Genomic DNA, 10,154 nt, shown 5'->3' on the forward strand with positions numbered 1-10,154 from the left:
TTATTATTTCCTACTTTTTTTTTTTTTTTTTTTTTTTTTTTTTTGCGGTACACGGGCCTCTCACTGTTGTGGCCTTTCCTGTTGCGGAGCACAGGCTCCGGATGTGCAGGCGCAGCGGCCATGGCTCACGGGCCCAGCCGCTCCACGGCATGTGGGATCTTCCCGGACCGGGGCACGAACCCGCGTCCCCTGCATCGGCAGCCAGACTCTCAACCACTGCGCCACCAGGGAAGCCCAGATTCCTGACTTTTTAATGACAGAACAGGAGTTAAAAGAGGGATAGGCATGAATTCACCATTCTTTTAGCTGCTGCTGAGGAATTTTCACATCTCTGGATGCCCCTGAGCTTTGGGGACATGACCACATTGGTGGGTCTTACTTTGAAGAGTTAGGACCTCATATCCCAACCTCCTCCAGAATCCAACAGGGAAGGGATGGTACAGAAGGCCGTCTCCAAAGATGGCCACCAATGTTTTCCTTCCCTATAAGCACACGCCACTCCCCCATTGAAGGTAGGATGCACTTCTCCTCCCTTTTACATTTGGGGAAGCCTTGTAACTTGCTTTGACCAATAGAACGTGGAAGAAGTGATATGCTGGGTCCTAGGACTTCTTAGTCTAAGACTTAAGAGGACTGGAAGCTTCTGCTTCTCCCTTCTTGGAAGCCAGCTTCCATGTGAGAGTTCTGAGCCCCCTGAGACCTCCACACTGTAAGAACATCCAAACTAGCTGTGTGGCAAGGCCCCAGGAGAAACACCAGGTCACCCACAGTTGAGTAAAAGCTCCTTGGAGCTTCTAGCCCAGCCCGGCCACAGCTGAATAGGCTGAATGAGTGATCCCCAGCCAATACCAAATGGAGCAAGAGAACTGCCCGGCCAACTGTACCTGAAGTCCTGACCCACAGAATTGTGAGAAATAGCAAACAGTTTTTATTTGATGCCACTGAGTTGTGGGGTGGTTTGTTATAAAGCAATAAATGACTGACACAGCTGGGAGGGGTCATCTGCAGCAGAAGAGAGGACACTTAGGAGGTAAAGAAAGGGCAGATGACGAGAAAAACCTACTCTGCTACCAGTTTGCCTGGTTCCTGTCGCCCCGGCTTTGAGTTTTGAAAAAGGGGACTTAACCATTATTTCCACAGGCAAGTAAATTCTGTGTTCTCAAGAATTAACCTATAGTTCACATTTGGAGCACAATGTATTCAGAGGTTGGAACCGATTCAATGCACTTCAGTACCCATTGCTGACTTCCAAGTATCAGTGCTCATCCATGTGTCAGACGCTTGCTTTGTATGTAAAGCAGACATGTAATACTGGGTTAGCCCTACCGTTTCCAAGGAGGTATGTCCTAGTGCTCTATAACTGTGGACTGTACCCAGTGTAGTGTATCAAGCATGATTCTGGGGAATTTTATGTTCATCAGTACTTTTTAGGACAATCTGTTTATTGAATCTGATTTCACTGTAAAAGAAAAGAGTCACAGACATAAAAAAAAAAAACAAAAACGTAAGGGACTTCCCTGGCAGTCCAGTGGTTAAGACTCTGTATTTCCACTGCAGGGGGCATGGTTTCCATCCCTGGTCAGGGAACTAGGATCCTGCATTGCATGCTGCGTGGTACGGCAAATAATTATATAAATAAATAAATAAATAAACAAACACTTATATTTAAAAAAAAAAAAACTAAAAAACCTCCCAAAACCAAACGTACGGTTACCCAAGGGGAAAGGTGGGGGGAGGGATAAATTAGGAGTTTGAGATTAACAGATACACACTACTATATATAAAATAGGTAATCAACAAGGATCTACTATACAGCACAGGGAACTCTACTCAATATTCTATATGGGAAAAGAATTTGAAGAAGAATGGATACATGTATATGTATAACTGAATCACTCTGCTGTACACCTGAAACTAACACATTGTAAATCAACTATACTCCAATATAAGATAAAAAATTTTTAAAAAAGAAGAAAAAAAAGAAAAGAATGAACACCCAGCTATATATGGCCTACTCCAAGAAAACCTTTATTTACTTCACAACAAAAGTTCTCAGAGGGAAAATGCTCTACTCCAATCCAGCAGAAGACAAGATATTTAAATAGGGAAATTTTGTAAAAGTGCTTCCCAGGGATATCTTAAGAATGTTGATGGAGAATCACCCTATTAAAACTACCTGCTTAGTGACTAAGGATCTTCAAAGTATTTATAGTTCAGTTAATTGCAGACAGAGGGCTTCAGCTTTTCAATTTCTGAAATTAATACAGGATTAAAATGGTGGCTTCGAAGCGTGGTGGCAGCAGTGGTTCTCAGCCCTGGCCAACAGCTAGAAGCACTTGGAGTTCTTCCAGTCCAAGACCCAGAGGTTTGACCTAATTGTTCTGGGGGGTTTTTTTATGCTCTTTAAGGGATTCTGACATCCAGCTATGATTGAGAACATGGTTGAAACAGTTTGGGCCCCGGGGTACTTCTTAGACATGAACATTTCTGGACCTCATCCACACCTCCTGAATCAGAAAGTGGACCTCATGAGAACCGCTGTGCTACGTGATACAAATTAAAAGGGCTAATTGGGGACTTCCCTGGTGGTCCAGTGGGTAGGACTCCACGCTCCCAATGCAGGGGGCCCGGGTTCGATCCTTGGTCAGGGAACTAGATCCCACATGCCACAACTAAGAGTCCGCATGCCACAACTAAGAAGCCCAAACACTGCAACGAAGATCCTGCGTGCCACAACTAAGACCTGGCATAGCCAAAATAAATAAATAAATAAATATATATATATATTTTAAAAAGGGCTAATTGACTCTATGTCCCTTCATTGTGCCTCAATACCTAATTAAATGTCCATAAATCTAGAGCCCGTCTTACATTCATTAACATCACATTTTTGACAGGATTATAAAAATCTAGTAGAAAAAAATTTTTTAAGTTAAAAGGTATTATTTTATTTCTGATTTTTAATTCACTTTTTGTTGTAACAGAAAGGAAAATAAAAATAACTCCACTGCTACTTTGAAATAACATTATTAACACTTTGATATCAATCTGCTTTTCATAAAAAAATGATTGTATTGTACACATTGTTTTATAACCTTCTTAACCTGCTTTTTCACTTACATCTTTTACATCCTACTGTATTACTAAATATTTTAGACACCATATTTTTAAAGTTGCCTTTAGTCCATCACAGGAATGTGCTAAATATATTTTATCAAAACTTTAGCAGTTGTTTCATATTTTTGCTTTTATAAATAATGTTTTCTTCGATTATTAAAGAAGTCGGGTTTTGGGCTTCCCTGGTGGCGCAGTGGTTGAGAGTCCGCCTGCCGATGCAGGGGACGCAGGTTCGTGCCCCGGTCCGGGAAGATCCCACTTGCCACGGAGTGGCTGGTCCCGTGAGCCATGGCCGCTGAGCCTGCGCGTCCGGAGCCTGTGCTCCGCAACGGAAGAGGCCACAACAGTGAGAGGCCCGCGTACCGCAAAAAAAAAAAAAAGGCGGATTTTTTTGGCTGTGCTGTGTCTTTGTTGCTGCGTGGGCTTTCTCTCGCTGTGGCGAGCGGGGGCTTCTCTTGTTGCAGAGCACGGGCTCTAGGTGCGTGGGCTTCAGTAGTTGCAGCATGCGGTCCCCAGAGTGCATGGGCTTCAGAAGTTGTGGCATGTGGGCTCAGTAGTTGTGGTGCACGAGCTTAGTTGCCCCGTGGCATGTGGGATCTTCCCGGACCAGGGATCAAACCCGTGTCCCCTGCATTGGCAAGCGGATTCTTGGTGCACAGGCTTCTCAGTGTGGCGGCTTCTCTTGTTGCGGAGCACGGGCTCCAGGCGCACGGGCTTCAGTAGTTGTGGCATCCAGGCTAAGTAGTTGTGGCTCGTGGGCTCTAGAGCACAGGCTCAGTAGTTGTGGCACACAGGCTTAGTTGCTCCGTGGCATGTGTGATCTTCCCAGAACAGGGCTCAAACCTGTGTCCCCTGCATTGGCAGGCAGATTCTCAACCACTGCGCCACCAGGGAAGTCCCATCAAAAGTCTTTGTTCACATTCATGATGCCATTCTTGGCATCAGTCCCTAGAAGCAGTATTCATAGATCAAAATGTATATACCCTTTAAGGCTATTGATACACATTGAAAAATTGTCCTTAAAAAAAAGGCATCCTTAGCCAATTCCCTCGCACCATAGGGTGATGCAATATATCACCACTTTATTTAATCTGTGCCACTTTAGTAACAGGATGAGTTCCTACTATTCTTTAATGAGGTTAAATCTTTTTGTCATTTTAAAACATTTATAGTCCACTTGTATTTATTTTCATTCTTTGTCCATTCTTTTAAAAATGTGACTATTCAGTTTTCTTCCTATGGAATTGAAAAAGCTTTTTTTTTTTTTTTGGCGGTACGCAGGCCTCTCAATGTTGTGGCCTCTCCCGTTGCGGAGCACAGGCTCCAGACGCGCAGGTTCAGCGGCCATGGCTCACGGGCCCAGCCGCTCCGCAGCACGTGGGATCTTCCCGGACCAGGGCACGAACCCCCACGTCCCCTGCATCGGCAGGCGGACTCTCAACCACTGCGCCGCCAGGGAAGGCCTGAAAAAGCTTTTTACGTACTAAGGATTACGTTCACCAACATTTGGAGGCAAGAAAAATACAGTAAACACTCAATTGAGTAGCATCAGAATGAGTTAATTTCAATTCCATGTTCGTCGAAAATAAGCTAGAATCATTTGGTTGAATTACATTATTGTAAATCTGCAAAGAATCAGTATATGTCCTTTTCCTAGGACCGTATTACCCTGAACAAATACAGTACTTCTCTAATGACTGAGTTTACTGTGGTGCCTCAGAGTGACTGTTCTGAATTTTCCATCGTATAAAGAGAATGGGATTCAGAAAGTCTGAGTCCTGGCTCCACAGCTACAATTTAGACGTCCTAGACTAAGGACGTGCTTTAGTTTCCTCATCCTTGAAACAGAAATAACAAGAATGACCTCCACCTCCAACAGTGACTGTGAGAGACAGTTTGCAGGATATGCACACAGATTTCGGAGACTGGCTATCTGGATTTGAATCCCTATGCTGCCATTTAAAAGCTATGGAGTTCGGGCAAGTTCTTAATCTCTTTGGGCTTCAGTTTCCTCATCTGTAAAAGGAGGATCATAATAGAATTTACCTATTGGAGTGGTTGCAAGGATTAAATGAATGGAAGTCTATATAGCATGGTAGAACAGTACCTGGCAGGTAATATGCACTATGTATCAACACAACAACCATTACAGTAAATAAAAGAATTTGCCTGTTCTGTGTTCTCTCTTGTTTTTCTTCTTGCATATTATGAACTGTTTATTTACTTTTTAAGGTAAAATTTACATATAGTGCAATGCACAATCTTTTTTTTCAAGCTTATGAATTTTTTTTTAAATCGGAGTATAGTTGCTTTACAATGTTGTGTTCGTTTCTGCTGTACCGCCAAGTGAATCAGTTATATGTATACATATGTCCACTCTCCACACTCATGTCAGTGGTGGGCTTATAACTGCTGTAATGGCCACCACAGTCTTGGCAGGTGTAAAGAGCTGAGCTGAATCTCTACCAACCCCAGGAGGCACCCTGGAAATGAGTTTCTGAATAAGGCTCTGACATCAACTTGCTTTTTGGTGATTCACCTCTTTCTTCTCAATGTGGAATGCAGCAAAACCAACCTGTTCTTTATTAGCTAGAGTACGACTGTCAAAGCTAACCACGTGGGTTGGTTACTTCGCTTCCATCCCGGAAGTCACCTTCACAGGCAGCCAGCCAGCCACTAGAGTGTGGACCCAAGGTGCTCTAAGACAGCTCTGCACCAAGTTTCCTTATCTCAAAGGAACTGAGATAGGAAATGCATGGATTTTTAGACGTATTGCCTATAGTTAGGTTAATTAAATTCTGTGTTCTCTGATTTATGCTCTTAGCTAACAAGAAAAATTTTGGTAACTCTTAATATGAATCATAATCAATACAGAAGATGATTAAAAGAACTCTCAGCATTTTGGTCATTTTATCTGATAAAACTCCCACTTTTGTCCCCACGAGTTACACTGTGTAAAAGAAAATATGCCCATATGGAATACGCTTGTGAGTCAAAAACAAAGCCAATGCCCAAAATACAAATCAAAAACACTGCCTAGAACAACAGGCCTCAACTAATGAATTAAAATGATTGCTGGTTTCTTTAAAATATTAAGCCCATCAACGCTTGCCAAGAACCCCTTGGCTAGCTGAGGGATTCGAGCTGCATTGTTCAGCTCGAGATTGAAATCCTTCCATTCATCGTTGACATGTGAGAGACAAGACGAGGCTTTGACAGACAAGGGATGAGGCACCAGATGGTTTCCATCTGTATCTCCACTGATCGCACAATGAAAACCCACCTTCCCTGATCAGAAGGCCACGCGATACGCGGATAATGAATACCCAGTGTTTTTAAAGGAGCGTAATCGCCCTTCCCAACCAGAGACGTATAAATATTAATGAACGCAATCTGGTTCTAAGTAAATTTAGCATGAACTTTTAGCTACCCTCCCCTGACAACTTCCTCCCTCTTTAACTGAATTAAGTTTCAAAGTTCTGTGATTAAAAATAGCAAACCCTGAACTGAAGTTGGATCTGTGGCTGAGGAAAACCTCTCCCTTCCAACTAGTCACCAGTTAACACAGTTCATATCACTGCGTGCTTTTTTTTTTTAACCAAAAAAGGGTCTCAGTTTGAATGAATGTTTAAGCAAGTGTGAACAGTGAGCTATAGAATCAATACAAATACACAGGGAACTGATTAGTAATCTATCATTTCCGCCATGCCTATTTCCAAAAGGACTTGAGGAAACTTAGAGATTACTACATGCAGTACCAGGAGTTGTTAAACAAGCTCATTTCTGCAAAGCCCTGGACTGCATTATATATTAAACTATTGAACCCTAGGAAAAGAAAAATGATTCTTTCTTTCTTTCTCTCTTTTCACCTATACACACACACACATACACATTTTTCTGCAAACTTAACCGAGAATAACTGAGAGTATTAAAACAGTTTAAATTACTAATATTCAAGAGAAAATAGCAGTTGTTTTTTGGCAGATGTTTTGAACTTGTTAGTCTTCCTTCTTGACTCACTCCCAGCAGCTTTTATCAAAAATATCAGAAAGAGACTAAAATTTGAAAATTTCCACTAATTCCTTCCATTGCTTCCTTTCCCTTCCATTCAAACAAGGAAGATTTGCATACTTTCTCTAGCTTATGTGTCTTTAATCTGTCTAAGCAGTGCATTTTCCAAGAAGCAGATTCTATATTTTCACCACTCACGTTTCCCTGTGGATCAAAGTGGCCAGAATCTTAAAGTGAAAAATGTCAAATCAGTCCAAAGACAGTATAAACAATTAAATCCATATACTCAACTTTAGTCCCTCATGTGACTTGAAGGAAATAATCCTTTTTCCTCTCCTCCAATATTTATTGTTCTCATTTTGTCAGTAAACAAATTTCTATTGAGTACTACTATGTGTCTGGCATCGGCTACTGAAAATCAACGCGATGGACAGTATTGCTATTCTTAGGCACAGATGTTATTTCAGAGACATCCTTCAGATATTGTAAAGAATGTTCTTTGCCATACGGTAGCAGCATCAGGCATAGAGTTGATGGGTGTCTCTATCTCATGTGATCAAACCCATCTCTTAGCCTCCAATCCTCTTTTGGGAATATGCTCTCAGCAGGATTAATTACCAGTGTAACCAGCAAGATTGGTGTTTGTTTAAGGTTCAGCTTCACTAAGTCTTGACAAGCTTTCTTTCACCTTCCCTAGCGCAATTTGGCTGTCAGCAGCATGGTCACAGGTCAGAATAAAATCAATCAAGCTGGAGTAAAGGATGAGCTGAAGCTTGCAAAGAAAATGCTGAGTAAGTAAAAACTCACTTTGGTTATGTTCAGGGCAAGAAGAAGAGGAAGGGCTAGACCCCTGGCTTGAGCCAGATGGTGCAATGTTAGCATATGACAAAGGGGAAGGAAAACGGTCCTTCTCCCTGTGGCTTTTGTCATGTTTATCAGGAAGAATGACCCTCAAACTGTAAAGAAGAGACCTGAAACGGTTAATTTTAGTAGTAGACTGAAAAAATGAGCAGATGGAAAGTGAGTACCTAATTGTGTTTAAGTCTCTAGGCTCAGATGCATTAGAGCTTCAGAAGTAATGGAGAGAAACAAGTAACCAACAAAAAGTTTTTCTCGTTGTTGTAGATGAGAAAAGTAAATTTTGTCTTGATTATCAAAAGCGGGACCTGAGGGCAGTGGGGGGAGAAAAGTGGGTGTGGGAAACAATATCATACCGGTAACACCTGTAATTCTAGAAGTTATACTTAAATACATGATTTATGAATATTATTGAAAGAAAGTGAAATAAGGTAATCAATAAAGAGTAGCAATGGGTTGGGGAAGAGACATAAGCAAATATATGATATGTGCTATTTGACAATATGACAAAACAAATATGCTCAATTATATTTTATGTGCATTTACATCAAGGTATACCAGTGGCATCACATACCTATTTCAGCAAGATGCTTGGCAAAGTCTTGTAAGGTATCCTGGGGTAAGATAGTAGGATGTGACCTGAATGACAAAGAATGAATAGATGAGTGGAACAGCTGAGAATTAATTAATCAACGTCAATTGAGCTATTGAGCTTTCTCCTGTCAAAAACTGTATCGATGTGGATAGAGAGGATTATCATCACTGAATGGTTGTGAATAGTTGAAATAATATAATCAAGTATATAAAATGATCTGATAAAATGAATTAGATAAAATTTGGAGAGGAAAATATAAAGTATTGCATTTATTAGAAAACATAATTAGGAAGTACAGGGTGCAGAGTTGGGGGAGACCTGAATGACAGCTGTTTAGAAGAGAAAAACTGAGTCAACAGAGTGATATGGTGGCACACATGAAAAAGAAATTGTAGTGAAATCTTAGAGAAAGAGTGACAAAACGTATTCTTTGCCCCCTTCATTCCTGTTTGCCATGGTCACCCTGGTGGCGATGGGGACTTTATAACATACTGGCATGTGCTATGAGAGGACATCACCATGAGCAAGAGATAGCCCTGTTTGTTCTGCTATTGATACACTATGGAATCTGTCAGGATGCCCCTAATAAACTGGCTGACCTTGGATATAAGTGAATTATGGAATGAAAGATCCAGGATCCTTAGAGGAGGGCAGAAGAATGGAAAACAAAAGAGGAAAAGGAAAGCAAACCTGACGTGTTCACACAGAAACAGATGGTCCAACGAAATAGAACAGAAAGACCAAAAGCAGTCTCACATAATCGAAATTTTAATTTATGAAAGCCTTGGCACTGAAGACCAAGACGGGAAATTATGCTAGTATAACTGTTTTTCATATGAGAAAAATGAAATTGGATCCCTATCTCATGCAATAGAACAGAAAAATCCACTCCAGATGCATTGTAGACTTAAATATAAAGGTAAAAATTTTAAATATTTAGAAAAAATATAAAATAGGGATGGAAGGATTTCTTAGGCGAAATTCAAAAATTACTAGGCATAAAAGAACAGACCGATAAATCTGACCACAGTACACACACACACACACACACACACACACACACACCCCTGTGAACTAAGAAATAGGGGGTTGATATGAGCAGCAATTAACAAAAAAGGAAACATAGATGGTAAATAAGTATGAAAAGACATTCAACCTCATTAGAAATCAAGGCAATGCTTTTTCAGACCACAATAAAATACATTTTAGATGGGTTAAATTTAAGAGCCTGACATTACCAAATGTTATCAAGGATGTGCAGCAACAAGAACTCTACCACAGGGGATTCCGGGAAGATGGCGGAAGAGTAAGACGCGGAGATCACCTTCCTCGCCACAGATACACCAGAAATACATCTACACGTGGAACAACTCCTACAGAACACCTACTGAACGCTGGCAGAAGACCTCAGACCTCCCAAAAGACAAACGAAGAGGCAGGAGACTTTTTCTTCCCTCTTTGTTTCCTGGTGAGCGAGGAGAGGGGATTAAGAGCTCCAGAGACGGGCGCGACCCGCGGCTAACAGCGCGGAGGCCAGAGACGGGCATGAGACGCTAAGGCTGCTGCTGCCGCC

The 10,154-nt window shown here is 41.5% G+C and overlaps 1 protein-coding gene across 2 annotated transcripts in view; it reads right to left on the reverse strand.

Annotated features, from left to right (window-relative positions):
- The window catches only part of THRB (thyroid hormone receptor beta), a 307,753-nt gene extending 299,127 nt beyond the window's left edge, over positions 1-8,626 (reverse strand). For both annotated transcript variants that reach the window (XM_024742055.1, XM_024742054.1), the window contains exon 1: positions 8,561-8,626. The gene's annotated coding sequence lies outside the window, so the exon portion shown is untranslated. The remainder of the gene's footprint in view (positions 1-8,560) is intronic.
- Between the last annotated feature and the right edge of the window lie 1,528 nt (positions 8,627-10,154).

This window comes from Neophocaena asiaeorientalis, unplaced genomic scaffold (assembly GCF_003031525.2).
Source record: "Neophocaena asiaeorientalis asiaeorientalis breed wild unplaced genomic scaffold, Neophocaena_asiaeorientalis_V1.1 scaffold154, whole genome shotgun sequence".
Taxonomy (NCBI): domain Eukaryota; kingdom Metazoa; phylum Chordata; class Mammalia; order Artiodactyla; family Phocoenidae; genus Neophocaena; species Neophocaena asiaeorientalis.